This window comes from Rhinopithecus bieti, unplaced genomic scaffold (assembly GCF_001698545.2).
Source record: "Rhinopithecus bieti isolate Rb0 unplaced genomic scaffold, ASM169854v2 scaffold_8783, whole genome shotgun sequence".
Taxonomy (NCBI): Eukaryota; Metazoa; Chordata; class Mammalia; order Primates; family Cercopithecidae; genus Rhinopithecus; species Rhinopithecus bieti.
In genome coordinates this window covers 1,350,001-1,365,889 of record NW_016806197.1, presented here as the reverse complement: position 1 = coordinate 1,365,889, position 15,889 = coordinate 1,350,001, and positions in this window count along the sequence as shown.

The following is a 15,889-nucleotide window of genomic DNA, read 5'->3' as shown; positions in this document are numbered from 1 at the left end:
CCCACACACCACATAGTGATTTTTTTAAGCATGCTTTTAAATGGTGCTTAACAGTTTTGGGGTTGGGAACGCAAGAGCAAGCAAGAGTAGAAGCAGAGCTGGCTTCCGTGAGGGTGGAGAGGCCAGCGATGCCGGTGAGTGATCTCAGCTACGATGGAGGCTTCCCCAGCCCCAAACTCCCTCCTTCCCTTTTCCTTTGTTTATTCAAGAAGCACTTGTCAAGCACCTACAATGCGCTTGATTCTGTGCTTGATGCTTGCCCGACCAGCATGAACAAACTCGGCACTGCTCTGTGCAGTGATAGCAATCAAACACGCTGCTCCGAATCCCTGAAGGAGATGGCTCCCATGACTGCACCCAGGGTGCTGGAGGCAGAGAGGGCCTGTGGGGCTCCAGGTTTGGGCCTATGGGTGGCGTGAACACCCAAAGAGCTATCGACAGGTGTGTTGCAGTCAGAGGTACACTTTCATTGATAGGCTTGATTTCAGGATAAAGACTTTTTGAAAATTGGCTCTTAAATTTTTAATATAATATTATTATATATCAGCTTGTATTTGCATATTTATTTACACAACACACTTTTCTGTGTCGCTTACAGCTTCTCCCCCTTTCTCCCATCTCTCTCTCTGCCGAGACCACTTGTTTGGGTCTAGTGTAGGTGGAGTTTCCTGAATCAGCTTTTCGTGCTTCCAAGTCTCAGATGGCTCCTCTCTTTGCAATTGTTCTTTCTCTTCCATGTCTTTTCCTCCACTCTCCTCCTTATCTCTGTTTTTCAACTTCACTTGAAACAGTCATGGATAAATGCATGCTTTTCATTTTCTCTGTGTCAGGGGGCATGTAGGGCTTTTCAAGTCCTCAAAGCCAGCCATGAACCTGCTGGGAGATGTTCTTCTCCCAGGCTTTCAGGACATGGTTCCCACCACATTTCTCTTCCCAACGTGCAGCTTTATGTTCCACTCTGCTGTTCCACTCTGTCCGCTGCCTGGGTCATCACAGGCAGCATCTCTCTTTCAGCACATCCCTTGCAATGTCTTATGACTGTTAGTGGCCATGGAGCACTCTTTTTTTTTTTTTTTTTTTTGAGACGGAGTCTCGCTCTGTTGCCCAGGCTGGAGGGCAGTGGTGTGATCTCAGCTCACCACAACCTCCACCTTCCAGTTCAAGTAATTCTCCCTGCCTTGGCCTCCCGAGTAGCCGGGATTACAGGTGCCTGCCACCACACCCAGCTATTTTTTTTTTTTTTTGTACTTTTTAGTAGAGACAGAGTTTCACCATATTGGCCAGGCTGGTCTTGAACTCCTGACCTCAGGTGATCCGCCTGCCTTGGCATCCCAAAGTGCTGAGATTACAGGTGTGAGCCATGGTGCCTGGCCCGTGTATCACATTTTGACCATACAGTTGTCCCTCAGCATCCATGGGCATTTGGGTCCAGGACCCTTTGGGCTATGAAAATCCTTAAATGCTCAAGTCCCTGATATAAAATGACCAGTTTTGTGTATATGACCTACTCACATCTTCCCGTATACTTTAAATCATCTCTAGGTTACTTATAATACCTAATACAATGTAAATACTATGTCAGTAGTTGTTACACTGTATTTTTAAATTTGTATTTTTTTATTGTTGTATTTATTTTTTGTTGTTCCTTTTTTCTTTCTTTTTCTGCTGAGCATTTTACATCCATAGTTGACTTAATCCATGGATGTGGAATCCATGGATACAGAGGACCAACTGTATACAGTTATCCTCTTTCTTAAAGTCAACTTAATCTCATTTTGCAAAAACTCCAACTGTTTGTTAAACTCTCAGTAAATTTGAAACCATTCTTCCATGTGGAGAGCTTTATGATCTCCTTCAAGTACAATAGTAAAATTAGCTAACATTTTTGGAGTACTTACTATGTCTTTAGAAGCCTATTAAGCACTTCACCGTCACAATAGTTGATACATCATCTCTCAACTGACTCTCACATTCGTCCTATGAGGTAGGTATTGTTATTTTACAGATGAGTGAAATAAGACCTGGAGAGTTTATGCGATCTGCCTGTAATTGCATGGCTGTCAGTGGAATAAGGAGAATGCAAAGGCACGTTGAGTGGAGGAAAAGAGAATTCAGACGTAGCATTTCTTTCCTTTCCGCTTAATTTACAGAGTAGAGAAGACGCTGCCTGTAGATATTTTGCTTTTCTAAGTCTTAGGGGAGCCAAAGGGAGCTATAACAATCACCGTTGCCCAAACTTGACCTTCATTTGACCCCAGGGAAAGTTGAGCAGCCCAAAGAAGACATGGGCTGAAGAGCTTGAACCCCATAAAGAACCCCCAAGTCCCTCTATTGTACCCCATTTTTAGTGCTTGAGTCTGTCATAAGGGCTACCACATTTTCCTCAGATACTTAATTATCACCAAAGCCAAGTTGTTGGTTGATCATAATGTGATTTTTAGACCATCTATATAATAACAAAAATGATGAAATGGTGAAAATTCAGTCAAGTGCTTGGTTGAACCTTTTTTTCCCTTGTTTATGTAATGTCCAATAAAGCCAAATCTAATTTTTTACAGAATGAGTTGGGCCCACATTTTTCTGTAAAAATAGATTTTCAGGGAAAATGGGAAATTGACAATTTCCCTAAGAATTATATATGAAGAAGTACTCTCTTGTATTTGAATAATGACAAGAGATTAGGCATTCCTGCATGCTTTTTCCCCCTTATTAATGAATTAGAATCCACAATTGATTTAAAATTAAATAAAATTCGCATAAGCATCAGTCACGTCTTCATTACCAGTCACTTGCGCTTTGTAAAACTGGATTTCCATTTAAATGGCTTCATGTCAAAATGGGAGTTGACTGTGGCTGTGGGGAGCCCAGCTGGGAGGCAACCTGACCTGGCCCAGCCCGCAGCCAGTGCCCTGGCACAGGCAGCTGTGAGGGGCACAGCCAGACATGGGCAGAGGCTGACGGGCAGGCACAGACACAGAGGGCCATGACCAGCCGGAACAGGGGCAGCAGCAAGCACCAGGTGAGACTCTTGGATCACGGGCACTTTCGAGCTTCATCTCATGACACTGGCTTCTTACGGTAGCACACACATCCCTTGGCTGGCATTGAAGGAGTCTTCCTTTTGTGTGCCAGGGTACCATCTGTGGGTCTTTTCTGGCATACCTTCTGGATTCCCATCCAGATTCTTAGGATCCTCTGGATCGTTGGGACCATGGACATGGTTTTCTCCCTCGTCAGGCAGTTTGGAAATTCTCTCTCAGGTGAAAGGCAGAGGCCTGGGTGCCGACTAAGGCCCTGGGGTAATTTTGGCCTCATGATTCACTAGCTGAATTGAAAATGTGAGAACACAATGTTACACAATTAATTTTATTTCTTAATTCTGGTGCTGTTTTCAAGAAGTGACAGATTTCAGAATAACTAAATAATTTCTAGTGTCGCTTTTTTCTCCCAATATTAGTATCTCAAGTGAAACCTGGTATTTTGAGACTTTTTTCATCACCCATCTGGTTCTCTAGGAATCTTTAAAAAGTGCAAGTACTTAAAAAAAGAAAAGAGTAAGAAAGAAAGAAAGAAAAAGAATTGTTTTAAAATATACATGTATGTCCATCTTGCCTAAGTATTTTCTAGTATTATCAGCAGGACACAATTTACTATGCATCATTATCTACTCTTATGAAATAATTTAAATATTTTAGCATAACTGATGTCTCTATGCATTGCCTAGCTTAAGGATTGATTCTTAACATTCTTTGCTGTAGACCATTGGAAAATCATTAATGAAACCATATTTAAACTGGATTTCAATAAACCTGAGTGGTTACCCAGCCGGGAGACAGGGAAATCTTCCTCACTCTTGCTCGAATAGTTGATCTCAGCTTCTCCTACTCCGCTTATGTATCATTAGATCATAGAGGATAATGAGGTCACAGTGATGAGTGAAGACAGTGGGAGATTCCTCAGCTGCTCCTTTCTCCTTGGACAAGGTGGTCATGTGCTCTTGAAAATTCACTCATCTTTCTTCTACAATTCTTTACTTCTTACTCATAATGATTGTACTCTCTCGTCTTCTCATCCAGAGCTATTTCTACAAAATTATCACTGTTTTACCATGTTATAAACCTGTGTGAAGATATGAGTTCTAAATCTTGGTTTCTTTTTTCTTTTCTTTTTTAACTTCGCTTCTAGAGATGCCCTCATCCCAAAACATTTTCATCAATGACAGCCCCAGAAAGTGAACCGTCCATGTCTGGGGGTACTCATGTATGTTGCTGCAAAGATCCTGAATAAAATATTAGTAAAAAGAAATGGCAGGGTACACTTGAAAAAGACCAAATGGACTTCACCTCAGAAGGAAATAATAGTTTAATATTAAGAAATCTATTCATGCAATTTGCCATATTAATACATTAATCACCAATCATTTGTTAACCTGAACAAGTACTGATATGTGTCTTAATAAAGACAATATCCAATCCTGACTTCTAGAAACCTTTCTATAATAGATCTAGGTGTATACATTCTTAACATGATAAAATCACACACACACACGCACACACACACGCACACACTCACACATTCATTCCAGTATCGGTATCATAGTATCATGCTTTATAGTAAAACCCTACAAGAGCAGTGTTTCTACTAAAGTCAATAGCAAGTCAAGGGGCCCCGTTATCACCAATATTATTTAAAATTGTTCTAGAAGTACTAGTCGAAGTAATTAAAATAACAAAATGAGAAACATAAATAGTAGAAAGAAGGAGGCAAAATTTTTATTACTTGCAGATTATGTAATAGGATTGTATACCTGGAAAATTCCTTAAGGATTAAACAAGTCTTAGTCAAAAGCAAAAGGAATAGATAGCTACTTCAAAAAGTAGTAATAATAATAGCTTCTTATTCTGCAAATGTAAGACAGGAGAAAAAAGCAGAGGCAACATCCATTTATTTGCTCAATGCTTTTTTACTTGAGAAGCTCCTTTGTGCCAAGCCCTAGGGACACAGCTAAAATAGGAGAGTAGTTATTCTCCAGTCAGTTGCTTTGTAATTAAAGGAAATAAGCAATACACTAAAAAGCAAATACACAAGTAGATACACAAGGCTTTTCAGGCAGTGGCAAATACTATGAAGGAATTCAGGAGAATAAGGGGTGGGATGTTGGAATTAGAAAGGTTAGGGACAGATGGTTGAGGAAGTCCTGCATTCTCTAGAGTGGCCCAGGAAAGCCTCTCGTAGAAGGTGGAATAGGAGCTGAGATGTGATGGATGAGAAGTATCCACTCATGCAAAGAGGCAGAGGAAGGCGGAGAAGCAAGCACAAAGGGAACAGCGAAAGATCTGCGGAAAAGGAGCTTGGCATGTTAGAGAGATGGGGGAAAGAGCTAGGATGAGGAGAAGGGGCTGCGGCAGGATCCCACAGGATGCCTGCTGGGTCTTTTTTCACGTCCAGTATGCCACCGAAGGTCTGGAAGGTAGGAGTGTTGGTATGATTTTGTGGACTGCTGAAAAAGCCAAACCTGGCAGATATGCAGAAAATAGATAGTCGAAAGTATTGGTGGAAAGCTGTGGCCCAGGTGAGAAAGAGAGAGAGATGGTGGTGGGGTGGCGACAGGTTTGACGTATATTTCAGATGCGGAAAGAACTACCAGTACTTGCTAACAGATTGATGTGGAGAACGAGGAGGAGGAGAAATGAGGAGGAGGAGAAATTGATGTGGAGAATGAGGAGGAGGAGTAATTCAGAGATTCCATTCACAATAGAGAAACAAACAAAAACACGACACGCCTAAGAATAAATTACACAGGCTATGTCCAAAATCAATATGGAGAAAACTATAAAAATCTGCTGAAGGACTTTAAAAAATCGCATAATGGAGAAACAACTTTGCTGGGACAGGGCAGATATCGACAGGTTGAAGAAGTCAGTCCTTCCCAACGCAATCCCAATAGAAGTTCCTGTTTTAACGCCACCAAAAGGACACCAAGGTTTATCTGGAAGAATAAACATTTATTTGGGATTAACCAGGACAACTCTAGAAGGAGAAAAGAAGAGCAACAACAGAAAACAATCTCTACCAGACACTAAAATGCACCATAAAACTGCAATAATAAAAACTGGGAGACATTGTACAGGGATAGGAATTAACAAGCAGATTAATAGATACAATGGACAGTCTAGAAATAAACCCAGCTACTGATCCATTGTCTATATTATAAAAAGGGCATTCCATGGAGAAAAGCAGGGGTATTACACGCAGATTGTGAACTAGTCAACTAGCCCTTTGAAAAAATAAAAGTGGATCTCTGTTTTACTTCTCATGAAAATAAATTCAAATGGGTCAAAGATGCAACAGGAAAAAAATGAATATGCTCTATTTCTATAATCTTAAAGTGAGGAAGACCTTTCTATGCATCAAACAAAAATTAGAAGCTGTTTGAGGAATGATTGCCAACTGGAACTGCATGAATATAGAAAATTGTTTGTATGCCAATGAAGCAAGCAAGCAAGCCAACCAAAAACTCTTCCGTCTATTTGTTCATGACTTTCAAAGGCTATCACCAGCCAAATATGTTCCCATTGCTGTGGGTTGAATTGTGTCCCCTCAAAAGGTATGTTCAAGTCCAAACTCCCAAAACCTGAGAATGTGACCATATTTGGAAACAGGATCTTTGCAGATGCAATCAAGTTAAGATGCTCACACTGAATTAGAGTGGGCCCTAATCCAAGAACCAGTGTTTTTATAAGAGAGTATTTTGGACACAGAGACACACAGAGGGAAGATGGCGTCTTGCAGAGGAAAGCAGAAATTGGAGCGATGAAGTTATAAGCTAAGGAGGCTGAGGATCGCTGGAAGCCATTAGAAACTAGAAAAGAGGGCTGGAACACATTCCCTCTTAAAACCTTAGAAGCATGGCCCTGCCGACACCTTGATTTTGAACTTCTGGCTTGCAGAATACATTTCTGTTGTTTTAAACCACGCAGTTTGTGGTAATTTGTTACAGCAACTCCAGAAAACGAATACACACATTAATGTCTAATAAGACACTGAACTTAACTTTGTTAAAACAAAACTCTTCTTCAGTTCCATATTAATATATGTGTAAGTAAAATCTGACATACCATTCAGCAGACAGTTACAGTAGTTAACCCTGGAGGGTAAGAATAAAGGGACTTCCACTATATACATAAAGTGGAAGTATGCAGTTTATTAAATAGTCTATGTACTAAATGCTATGGTCTATTTAAAAAATTGCATGTGTTACTCTTATAATAGAATGAAATTTTAAAAGAAAGAAAATAGGTAGTAGACGTCTGCCATGATGCTATGAGTGGGATCCAACAAAATCAATTGTGTGAGATGAAAGGTCATGTTATTGAGCTAACAGACCAGGATGCACATGAGCAGCCAGCCAGCTAGGAGTTCCAGGTGTCCAGAGGCTCATTTCCAAATCCATCCTCATCCCAGTTGGACCTTGTTGCTGCGATGGCGGTTGTCTGTGCTGGTTAAATACCCATGCGGTTGATACCAGGTCTTGGGGCTGGCTAGCATCTCTGGAATAACGGCTCCATTTCCTACCTGTTTCATGAGCTCACTGGGAAGCCTGTCCTTGGGAATTCAGCAGACCCAGAGACCCACTCTCTGCCTTTCTCTTCCCAAACTGCATTATTCACCTGCCTGGTTCTCATCCCCTCCACGCCCCTCTCTTGCACCCCAGGTACCACAGCCTTAAGGGCTTCAGCCTTGGAGGGCTTGGAATGTGTAAAGGACAGGAAGTGATATACGTCATCCTATATACCAGACGTGTAAATGACAGGAACTGATGTACCTCAGTATACATTTGAATTTGTCTTTCTACAGGGTGTATTAAAGAAGTGTGGTGCCATATCATATATTACACCACGATTTAGATAAGGAACACTATAAATGATGTTATTATATCATACATGACTCAAAGCCCGAGTCTCACCATCCTAATGTTTTCATATTCTTGTTTGAGATTCACATTTCACAGATTATTGGTTATTAACTGGATTCATTCCACTGGATTGCCCTTTGCAGTCCATACTCATTAATACTTTATTTCTTGATCTTGTGGTTGATTTTTTATATAAATACGAACTCACATTTCCAGGACTTTTTGCTATACCCATTTGGCTCCTACTTTATGTACACTTTACTGTGGCCCTGTTGGTGACATATGATAGACTATACTGTAATAGGTTCAGATGAACTAAAGGTACATCATTTGATCACCTAAGAGGGTTTTAATGGTTCACTCTCTGATAATTAGCTCTAAGTAGTTGACCCTCCAACCGTTCCCCACAGCTGCAGAGGAGAGGGTGCCACTTTAATGTGCTACTTTGGGCTACCTAAAATATTGCAAATCCAATTGCTGGCAACTTGCTCTTCTTCTGATGGAAATTCTGGCTTTGTGGTGCTTTGCAAATGCTTCATCTCCACAGTACCTACCATGAAAGTCCTGTTTCATACTCTAGGCCCTCTGGAACCTTCCCCATCTCAGAAAACTAGGGCCATTCAGCTAAGGATCTGAATCTTACCTATGACTTCCAGTCATTCCAACTCACCTTGGCCTTTCCTTGAGCAAGGAAAGGAACTTGCTGGTCATTCAGCAGACCAACTTGAGTAAGTATCAAAGCAAAATCAGAACCAAATCTTAATATAGCTGATATATGTACAAGCCAAAGAATGAAAAGCCCATCTTCCTGTAAGAACTTGTAGAGCCTCTTAACCCCCGCAGACAAACGTTTTTCTAACAGAAAGGTTATAGGAAGGAGAGGCTGAATTTATTAACTGTCTCCTTGTCCTGCCACCGCCTGACTTCCTTTGGGCTCACCAGACAATGTTTAGGCGCCAGACACATATGCCTGGTGCCATTTGCGTGTCTGTGTTAAAGTTGACTTAATTAGGAGAGTTTACCTCAAATAAATGCTTAAATGAATTCTCTTAGTGGTGTAACGTTTTGTCTACTGCCTATTGCTGTGCCTTGTGGCTGAAACAGAACAGCACATACAAAGCGTGCAGCAGCTCTGAAGTCATGTTTACATGCATTGATGTGCAGTAGGAAAAGAAAATGGGACTAGGGTCAGGTGAACTCCTGTAGGATAAATAGAGATAAATAATTCAGATTCTCATTATAATAGAGCCATATAGCACCGGTGCATGGGAGCACCCTGCCTTTGTACAAATTGGTATGCGGTGGCTGTTCAGAAGCCATAGCATGTAATCTAGCATTAATATTAACATAAATCGGAGGCAGGAATTAGCAATATTTCTAAAGTCTTATAGGATAACTGAATTCACACTATATTGTTTAGTCCTCCTGGGCATTTTAGTAATTGTGTAATAGAAATGTTGAGGTAGTTGAGATATTCTTTATATTACACTATGAAAGGATCTTTAACACAATGTCTTTAGCAGACAGTTTTGATAGAACGCGTTGAACAAAAAGAAATATGCCTATTTTGGTAATATGGGTATGTTTCATTAGCTCAGCCTACAGCGATATGACATTACATTCTAAAAGGAATACAATTAATAACAATGAGAGATTTTGAGCTCTCAGAGTGTCGCTGGAGGAACTAAGCGCGGTGTCAGGGCAATTAAGCAGAGGCTCTGGATTACCTTTGTCTGCACACCCTTAACATCACCCTGTCTCAATGTGGTGAATAGTTATTTCTTTAGTGGAGAATTAGTAATTTATTTTGATGTTTCATATAATTCAGACCACCATTATAAAAATATTTTTTTCTCCCTTTTTTTCTCAGGTAAGAAAAAAATCATTAAACATAACTAGCTAGTAGAAATTAACATTTCTTCAGATTGCCATAGCTGCCATTTTTTTTTTTTTTTTTTTTTTTTTTTTTTTTACTATAAGGGAATGAATGACTGCAAGGGAGATGCACACAGTCACTGCTGGGGATTCGACTGACCGCTACTCTCCTATCGGTACAGCAGAACGGTGGGAAATAACCTCAAAGCGTATACCGTCCACATGTTCTGTAACAGCAATCCAGGGGAAAAAGTTGTACTTTGAGACTGTTCAAATAATCAGCCAGGGTATTATTTTATTCAGTGTTAACCTTTATGTTTTATGGTAAGTGACAGTGAAGGTTCTGGAACACGGCGATTCCCCAGAGTCTCGGGAGCTGAGATTTCTTTGATCTCTAAAGAGGCTTCATTCCACTCTGCAATACCAGAATGCTCTTACTCCCTCTTCACTGGTCAGTTTTAATAGGTGCAACAAAAGATAAAATATTTTAAAACATGAAAACTCTGGTTTTTAAAAACAGATGATGAAGAGACTGGCTTAAAATCTCCCTTCTGAGTGTCCTATTTGCTTCACACTTTTGGAGTCGTGGCTCTGTTGGGCAAGGAGAAGGTTGCAGGTAATAGGGAATGATGGGAGAGGGGGCGAGAGAGGGAAGAAAGGGAGAGATAGGGAGAGGGAGGTAGGAGGAGAGAAAGAGGGAGGGAGCTTCGCCAATCATTCCTGACTCCCCAAATTTCCCTTGATGGACTCTTCCTGGTGAACATCTACAGTCTGTAAGCAGGTGTCTAGAAATGTTGCTGCTAAGTCTAAGCCTTGGGGCATTAATACGCAACTCCATTTCCATTCATGAGTAATGTATTAAAATTTTGTAGCTAATAAATTCTTAATCTGAGAAGCTCCAGGTTATTTCTTACTTACACAGTGACTTGGTTAATGGAACACCAACCTGGCCATGGCTCTGGCTGCCTGTTATTTTCTGTACTGTTTTCCCAAGGTTTTCAAATGCAGTCAGCTCCACTGCTAACTCCCTCTGCCTGTGACCACTGCTTAGTTCCTGCATATATGCAGAAGCACACACCTCTTCAGACAATTAAATCACACCAAACTGCTCGGGGACTGGAGACCTGCGAGTGTTATGTGAGCAGTCCCCCTCCCCTGCTAAGTATTATTGACAAATCCATCAAGGGCAGTGATGCATTGGTTTCCACCTTACCTAGAAGGACACTGGGGTAACGGTGACATGCTGTCACCGTGGTAACTGCGGCTGAAGTGAACAGCCTGTTAGGATAGGTGACCTCTGTTGGCAGTGTGCCTAGAGATGTAGCACTCACCCGGCTGCCGTGTCATGGGGACCCCAAGGAGCAGCTCAGTGCCCTCAAATTGATTCATTAGGCCCTAAACATATCGATCGCCCCAATTTGCAGGAATTTATTATATTGATATTGGACTGATTAACATTTTGTGCCAGACTGGTTCGATATGTGCTTGTAACAGCTTTTAATGATTAATTGACTTTTATGATTCCATCTCAGGGCTGTCAGTGAGCTGTGAACTGTGGGCAGGCTCGCTCCTGGGCTGTCTCTCCAGTGGCACAGGGCAGTGATTGAATACCTAGGAAATTAGTGTCCTTGCTGTCTCATTTTATGAAAGATAAATGCTATGACATTTAATGCAGACCTTAATTTAGAACAGAACTAAGCAGATCATTTTGCAATTTAATCATAAACAGGTAAATATCAAAACTTCTTTAGCATTTTACAAGTTAAGCACACAGAAAACAGAGGTAAAGTGGAGCAGGCAACCAGGGGAGACGGCAAGAGGTAAAATAACATAATATGGGCAGGAACTGCACAGCATTTTAATAATCATGTAATTTATTAGGGCCAACATCCAAGCCCATTTTTCAGTCCAGAATATACTGCTCTCATTCACTCGGTAGTGAGCCGAGGGTGTGCCACTTGGCACGGGCTGAAAAGTTAGCATTTACCTTCCTGGCCACAGGCAGCCCTGCAATATTGCCCGGTGAGTCAAGGAAAATCCATTGATTTGCCACAAAAGTAAACAGCAGAATAAGGGACAGGCTCTAGTTTAATATGTGCCCCTGACATGTAATAAGGGGAATATCACATTCAGTATGGTTTACGTGTTACCTAAAACAACCATAAACATTATGAAAAGATGACAGGAGAAGATGAGATTTTATTGTGCTCACTAACAACAGTGAGAGAAGAGTAGGAAGACTGGGGGCTGTCAACTGACACCTTCTCGCATTCATATTTAAAGCGTATTTTCTTCCTTTCATTTTAATTAAAAGACTTAAGTTAGGGGGAAACTGTCTAAACATCATGTCAAATTATTCATGTTTGTACATATAAGGAATAAAACGGAATGGTTCTCCTGCTCACGGTTCTTCTTTCTTCTTTACCATTCCATAGTTTTCCATGTAGCTGTGTAGCATAAGGACGCCTTCACTTGATCTGCAAGGGTCAGTTGTTAAACTGTCACCTAAACATGAGCAGTGTACATCGTTCATGGCCCTTGACTGAGATACACTCAAACCATAGCATTTTTATTTTATCCAGTCTCCATTGGTGAAAAGAATTGGAGGTCACCCAGTCTCCCATCATAGAGTCACTAGAAGCTCTATCTTGCTGCTCTGCCCATTTTCAACAAAGGCCTAGGCCACCTCCCTCCCTTCCTCAGTGTGTGGACAAGCTACCTGACATCGTCTCCATTTCAATTTGGAACTATGGCATCTTGTGATTCTTGTGATCCTGGAGAGGAGGATTTAAGTGGGCTGCCTGCTATGTGCTTCTCCACTTAGACACACACGCACAAGGGCAGTTTTCGAATGTGTGTATTTCACCTGCGTGGTCAGGAGTGCCCTCACCTCAAGTCTGTCTTATGCCACGGGACTTGCTGGGCATCTGTTGCTGTTGGCCAAGCATGGCATCGTGGTTCCCTCCCTGTTCAGCGCCCAAAGTGTAGATACGATGAGAGCTTGGAAAACCTCAAAGTGCCTCTCTCCTGTGTGGAAATTGAGAGAGCACAAACATAATTGCTTTTGTTGTATCACAGTCCCGAACAGCAAAAGACACTTTAAACATCTGCCCTTCCTTTGATTGGTTCTACATCCTCTCTCTTTTTGGCTACTGTTCATTATTCTGCATTATATTCATTACCGAGAAATCTTCTCCAAGTCAATATTTGCATTTGGATTCATTTGGAAAGATGACTTGGATTCAGGGTATTAGTCTGATCCAGCCCCACACAAACCCATAATAGACTATGACACATCACATATAGATAAATTCTATAGAGAGAGCTGTGTTTCAGGCTTAAGGATCTGATCCTCTCTATTGTGCCAGAAATGCCATATCCTCAGGCACAGAGGGGAAAAATGGGTCTCTTTCTAGTTTCTCTCCTTCACCGGAAAGGGGAAAGGAAAGAATCAGGGCTGTCCCGAAGCTCTGCTCTGGGCTCACACTGTACTCATGCTGCAGTCCCGGAGTTCCTCTGTGGGTGTGGAAACACGCACACCCAGGCACACCAGGCACTCACAGCCCGTGCTGCCCATCTGTCGCTTATGTGTTGGTTCTGTGAATTTTCCTGTGTCAGGGAGGAATCATCCTTTTGAGTGTCTCAGTGGCACTTCATGCTCACCATGCTCCTTGGATTAGAATTCAGATGTCTTCCTTTGGTCAAAGCTTATTGGTTTCATCTCACTGGCATTCACTCTATAGGGAGAATTTTCAGGAGTCACTGAATACTCTCTGGCCTCCTTCCTTCCAATCACTAATCGAATAACTTTCTGTATCTATTTTGTCTTCTGGTTCTGCTGTCAGATACCTATCATACTATTAGCAGGAATTCCATAAAAAATTTAACAGGAAAAAAAAATGTTGATTCCCCAAAGTGGACTACTGGAATACATTCTTTCCTTATCCTGTGGTAACAGCCTTCAAAATGCTTACCTTTTAGTAAACATTTTAACTCAAGCAGAAAAAGGTACAGAAAGAGTGGGAAGTGATCTTATTCTGAATCTGGCATCTAAGGAAAATATTCAAAATTCAAGCAGAAAATTCAAAGTGTCTTTTTTTTAAAACACTTTTATCTGTACATTTTGTTAGTAAGGCTTACCAAAGGACCACTGTGATACGCTTTACTTCATAATCATAAAATATGACTGTCCTTAATTAACTCTTTATATGTAATAGAACCTCAGTACCAAATAGTTTACATTTTTGACACTAGAATTTCTATTCTACATGGGAATTTTACTTAACAATTATTGCCATTAAACTTGACAGCATAGTTGATCACACTGGTTTGAAGACTTATTTTATTTTATTCTATAATCATATTTTTGTGCCTCTAATCTAAATAATAATATCCCCAGGAAAAGGTATCTTCATTTAAGCATCTTAGTTCAGGCTGCTATGACAAAGCATTATAGACTGGGTGATGTACAAACAGCAGAAATGTATTTCTCACAGTTCTGGAAGCCAGAAGTCTGAAATCAGCGGACCAGCATGGCTGGGACCTGGTGAGGTGCTCCTTCCAGGCTGCAGACTGCCTACCTCTCCATGTGTCCTCAGTGGGTGGAGAAGGATGGAGCTGGCTCTCCACCCTCTTCTTAAGCGGGCACTAATCCCATTCACAACATTCTTGAAGCCTCTACCCTTGTGACTATCATCTCCCAAAAGCCCCACTTCCAAATTTCGTTACGCTGGGGATTTGATTTCAACATAGAATTCTGGGGGGACAAGAACATTCAGTCCCTCATATCACTTAGGAAAACAATTTTTTCTCAGATATTTCAGTAGCCACATGAGTTGTGGTTTCGAACCCAGCCAAGCTTATCTCTTAATCTATCTTCATAAGGCCCTAGAAAGAAAGTCTGGATTGGCTTCCACGTGTTGGTCTTTGAAGGGATACTGAAATGTCATATCCACCCAGCGTTTCCAAATATCTAAACCTTGGTTGAAATGCGTATAAACATCTGGTTTGAGGTGATGTCTCACTTTTTATCTAAACATTTCAGCAGTGTGCAGACAAAAAGACTGACTTCTGAGTCATCACTGACTGATTCTCCATTCCTTTCCAGCATTGATGAATCCTTTGCCTGAGAGCAGGGGTATCTGTGTTCCCCGCATGGGGCTGGGGTTCATCCTGGGCCTTGGAGTGGGAGTTTGCACCACTCACCACTAAGTGGGCTTGTGAGCTGGCTGGCAGTGCTCCTGGGGATTGGCTGGGTGGGCTGTAGGAGGAGGAGGGTTTGCCCCCTTCCTTCTTCTCCCTATTCCAGGTGGGAAGGTAAAAATGGATGAGCAAAGGGATGCTCTGTTTTCCTTTCTCCCAGGTGTGGCTCTACCAAAATGAACAATTCCTAAACACCTGCCAGGTTGGGGAGCAGGGACCCGGGTCCCCAGTTCTGGGTGGAAGGGCTCCGGGCAGCTTCTGTAGGAATAAAGACTCAGTACAATTGGGGGTCTGGTTCTTCATTCTCACTCTTACTAGCTGTGTGATCTTAGGCAGCTTACTTTATGCTGCTGGCTTCTCCTTCTTTAGCTCTAAAGTCAGGTCCTTTCAACTCTAAAATGTAATGCCAACCTTGGCATCTCACTCCTGATCTGAGGTTAACTCCCCTTCCCAATTCCTCTACTTCTGGACTATTACGTATTCCTGACACAGGTGTGCTGGGATTTTAATGGTAAGCTTGTAAGGAGAGAGGAGGAAACTGGACTATTTAGGGCAGGGATTCAAAGGTGCAATGCAAATTTAGGACTGCCCCTGAAAAAGAGCATCCAACAGCCAGAGTCCCTTGATTTGAAGCTGCGAGGACCAATCTGTATTGCACCCATGTCAAGGGGCCTGACCTGGTGACCCAAGCAGGCATCCAGATCCCACAGATGAAGGGAACACCGCTGCGGGATATGAGACCATCGTGATCCCACATTGGTCCATCTTCACTCAAACAGGCTTCTCCAGGAGATGCTGGGTGCAGGTGTCAGCACTCAGGCTTCACCCAGTTTCGATGAGAGAATGAGGAGGAGAAAGAGACTGGGAAGTGGAGTGTCATGAGGAAACGGAGCAGAG